We start from the raw sequence: 5194 nt of genomic DNA, 5'->3' as shown, positions 1-5194 counted from the left end.
TGTATTAGCTCTGGCTTTTCCACAGTTATCCAAGTAACTGTTTGGATGAGGATCTTGTAAATTATAGCTGTTATACTGAGCCTTATGCGGTTTCACTTTCTAGGAAGCTTGTACTTAGACATGCATGGCTTAACCTTTGAGACGAGCGTATATCACTGGTAGGATCAACCAGAATTCGAGTCAATTGCTTGAACACGAACTACACTCTTGATCACGCGAGGCGCAAGTCCCCCGTGACCACCGAGATTTGTTCTGCGACGCCAGAGCGTCCGTTGGCGCCACTCGATAGACTGCACAAGCAGGCAACGTCGGATGCATTGCACACGGCTAGCGGATCTCTCTGCACTGCGTCGGGTGTCCCAACGTATGTCTGGAGACATTGCTATGCCGGTACGGCACTCTGCGCACTCTTTCTTGTCCTCTTCGAGCGACGGGCCTCTAAGCGGGGTTGTATGCCGGTACGACACATCGACTGGTACATTGCACGCACTAACGATCGCTCTGCACTGCATGGAACTCATTCGTAACCACCGTGACGGGAGACTTTGCTAGTACGCACGATACTCTGCGCATGTGTACATGTTTTACAACCCAGCCAACTTGAGCACCTAGGGGAAGTTGTGATGCCATCTGAACACCCACCGACTGATGCATTGAACGGCTAAAGTTGACCTTCAATCCGAACTGGCACTCTGCGGCGTGGAGGCAGTTGCGCGACCACTCCTATCCCAAACCAACAAAGCAAGGTGTATCCTACGTGCTCGGTACAAGCACACCACGACGGGACACATTGAACGGTTCAGCGATCTCTCTGCACTAGTGGAAGAACTCCAACGTGATACGGGAGACTTTGCTACAGCGGCTTCTCTGCACTTCTGGGCTACCACCTTGTGACGGGAGACATTGCTAGCGGTCACTCTGCACTAGTGATGGTACACCACCGTGATACGGGAGACATTGCTAACGGCCACTCTGCACAGGTGCCAATACCACCTTGTGACGGGAAACATTGCTAGGAACCGATCGGCATCTCTGCGCGATTACTTGACGCACACCCAACTAAGTCAACTGTTGGACTTTTTCGTAATCACGGCGGGACACATTGAACGAGCTCTAACGGATCTCTGCACGCATGGAACATGGTGGCGGGAATCATTGCTAGAACCGAACGGCGCCTCTGCGCGATGTACAAACAAGCTCAACAGGAACCTCGTATCGGCTGCCGAGCCGGAGCTCGAACAACTTGGACTTTCACCTCTAATTTATATCAACTCACCACTCCCCGAGGGATCCGCAGAATTGCTTCTGGGTCCCGTATCGTTATTTGCGATTCGTGTTTGCATTACACTACATTGAACTATTCCAACTTGTTTATCCGCATGGCGAACATTTGCTGCATTGAACATTAAAGTTCCACTTCGCTCTCCCCTACGTGGGTCTGAGCTTCACTCTCAGGGAAAAAATATGCCACATTGGTTAGGGAAACCCGGTTTCATCACGCTATGTGCCCTGCACCACCAGCTTAGCGTGAATGCTTCGAGTTTCCCTAAGAAGTTCGATTGGTCTTGCAGAGTTTAAAGACAACGAAGCTTAGTTTCAAGCAATGATTTAATATACGCGTATTAAAAACCCTTAACTGTTACAACTTTTATGCTTGAAACCATCGCAACGAAGTCTTTGGGTCCGTAGACCCGTGATGTACTGCTCCAGGAAACGTTTTGAAAGAGTGGAAACTCAAAATCATAGGTTAAGATCATCGGCAGAACCCACCAGACACCACTTTTGCTTCATAAGTTCGGCCTATAGTCATATGACGATTTTCATCGGGGAGGGGACGTATGACCCAAACGGGGGCTTATATGACCCACGGACACTGCAAACCATGCTCCTACGACTAAATAGAGGTTAAAACTACGATTTGGTGAAATCTTCATTTTTGACCTCGGAGCAAGGTACCTTCCCTATAGTAGGCAATGAGTAAATGATCATAATCCCAGGAGGGCAAAAAATGGGAACCCGAGAGGAAAGCGCTGTTGGCGCGCCTAAGCTAGTGGCCCGTAGAGTAAAAAGGGTACCCCCAACAAAGTTGTCGTTTCACGTTCTGGTTTCACTTTTCATCATCTAGGGTGCGTTCCTGACACGTTTTGAGGGGTTTTAGCAAAAAAAAATTTTTCGACTACTCGAGCTCTCTGGCCCGTTCGGTGCACATTTTTGAAAAAAGCTAGGGAGCTGCCCCTAGGTTCGGGGTGTCACAAAATGTTGAAAAGTGGTCGAAAAACCACTATCCAGAATCGGATGTAGAATCGTTAGACGAACTTAAAATTGTTCTACGACACCCATCTGCGACGTTTAGTATTCGAGATATGGCCCGTCCTAGGTCTGACCGAGCAATTTTTGTTCCGCGCACTTTGTGCACCGTACACTTTGATGTTTGTATGAAAAAGTACCCTACCTAGGGACGCGTAGAGCAAATTTGTACCCCCGGGCATGTTGTCGATTGACGTTCTGGTTGCACTTTTCATCATCTAGGGTGCGTTCCTGACACGTTTTGAGGGGTTTTAGCAAAAAAAAAATTTTCGACTACTCGAGCTCTCTGGCCCGTTCGGTGCACATTTTTGAAAAAAGCTAGGGAGCTGCCCCTAGGTTCGGGGTGTCACAAAATGTTGAAAAGTGGTCGAAAAACCACTATCCAGAATCGGATGTAGAATCGTTAGACGAACTTAAAATTGTTCTACGACACCCATCTGCGACGTTTAGTATTCGAGATATAGCACTTTGTAGGTCTGACCGAGCAATTTTGTACTGAAATGTATGGTGAACATGTAATTCATTAAATAACATTGACTTGCATCGTGCCCTACTTCATCGGCACAGCTGTTATTGAATATCTTTAGTGGAAATGGATTGAGTTTGACCATTTTAAGCCCATTTCCTATGCCGTGCACCAACATTGTGTACCGATCAGGGAAAGTACGCTACGTACGCGTTCATGGATGTCGATGTTGGTACAAGTTGCCTTTCGGGATAGCCGTGCACCAAAACTGTGTACCGATCAGGGAAAGTACAAGACGGAGGGTGCAGCTCGAGCGTACGCGTTCATAGATGTCGATGTTGGTACACTTGCACCAAAATTGTGTACCAATCAGGGAAAGTACAACACGGAGGGCGCAGCCCGGGCGTACGCAATCATGGATGTCCATGTTGATACAATCTACGTGTACGTACCTAGTTTTTGTAGGAAAAGTTGCAATTAAGTGCTTGCATGCTTAAAATGCTCATCTCAACCGGTCACCTTTTGGCCTGCCCTTTTATAACAGAAACCTAGAAAGATACTCGAGATTTTTGTGTTTTTCCATTCGCCCGGGACGACGAAATGAGCTATGTGCACATCGTGCAGAAAATTGTCTTCGCCACGCATGTTTTTGTCCATCCACTCATATAATCACCCGCATTTGTGTTCAACACGGACGGCGCAGCCCGAGCGAACGCGTTAATGTTTATGTTTGTACACACTGCTTGTACGATTCTAGGATTTGGTAATTGCGTCACAGTGCCCGACCGTCGCGGACACCATTCTTGGACAGAAGTCCTAGTACGTAGAGTACTTTCCCTAGGTATGTGCTCGTTCGTGACTATCGTTGCGTGCTTACGGACACGCTTGGGTATGTTTACCATACAAGGTTTACTAGGGAAACCTGGGAAGGACGCTTGCCCTCCCGTCGCGGACACCATTCTTGGAAAGAAGTCCTAGTACGTAGCGTTCCTTATTTTACTTGATCAGTTTGTAATGCATTCGCTTTGTTCCATCGACTTCTGCTACTGCTCACTAAGGGGTGTTCGTTTGCGATGTGTACGATAAGCAACTGTCTATCGTAACCAGCAGTTAATCAACACTTTTTACCCAAGTCATAGCAACATAGAGTACTTTTCCTAATCGGTACACAATTTTGGTGCACCTCTAACCTCGCCGGCACTATATCGTTACGTTTTGTGCACAACCTAGGGACGTGGTGTAAGTTTCATGATTTTTATGTTTGATTCGGTTTATTATGATTGAAAAATACGCTACGTCCCAGAAATTGGAGCTCGACTACTTCCTCCATGTGGCGAAAAAAGTAACTAGGCAACGCCTAGCTTATGCCCCATTTGTACTTCAATTTTCATTATCAGGTTTGAAAAATACGCTAAGTCCCAGAAATCTGAACTCGAATACTTTTGCCACGTGGCGCCAAAAGCTACTGAGAAACGCCTAGCCTTTTACCCATTTATAATTTAGTTTTCGTTATAAGTTTTGAACAATACGCAAAGTTCCAAGAATCTGAACTCGAGTACTTTTTACATGTGCCGCCAAAAGCTACTGAGCAACGCCTAGGTTGATACATTTTTGGTACATGGAGTGTATGCATGCAGGCGTACTGCCGTGCTAGACCGGAAAATCGAACTTGCTACTAGAACGTAAAGTAAGTCCCCTAGATAGGTGCTTTTGCATGCCTCTGATCGACGACCATGCAACGTGCGACACGCGTAGCTAGGCTTCCCCAAACAAATTTCCTAGAATAGCACCAAATTGCACACTTTCAGGGGTATATTTTGGTACCGTGTACCGTGCATGGTACAAGTATCAGTAGCTCGTGCAATTTATTTTGCATCGTGTTGCGGTTGCTGGTGCGTCGGGATAGGAGTGTTTCGAGACTTTCGCCAAGCGTTGGTGCCATTTGGTGGATAATTAATGTTCTAGCCACAATAAACGTGCCACATAATGCCAATAAGGAAAAAGCCGATTTCTAGGAACTTCCAGTCAGAATGTTTGCCATCAGCGCTTTCCTGTCGAGTTCAGGATCTGGGACTTAGCGTTTTTTTTCCACGATCCAATCCAACGACCAGATCGTGAATAAACAATACATACAACAGTGCATCCCTTTAAAGTAGGAAAAAGCCGAATTCTAGGGAGCTCCAGTCCAAAAGGTTGTCATCAGCGCTCTCCTCTCGAGTTCAAGATTTGGGACTTAGCGTTTTTTTCGCGATCCAGCCAAAAGACCAGATCGTGAAATAAACAATTAATATAACTGTACTAGTACATCCCTTCAACTGAAGCAAGTGCACCATACATGACCCGTACGCCAATCATCCATGCACATGACACGTCAACTAAGTCAACACATGACACAACTTGGACAACTGACGGGTAAGTAGG

Source organism: Anopheles coluzzii, assembly GCF_943734685.1.
Source record: "Anopheles coluzzii chromosome X unlocalized genomic scaffold, AcolN3 X_unloc_105, whole genome shotgun sequence".
Lineage (NCBI taxonomy): Eukaryota > Metazoa > Arthropoda > Insecta > Diptera > Culicidae > Anopheles > Anopheles coluzzii.
Note: the sequence above shows the minus strand (reverse complement) of the source record.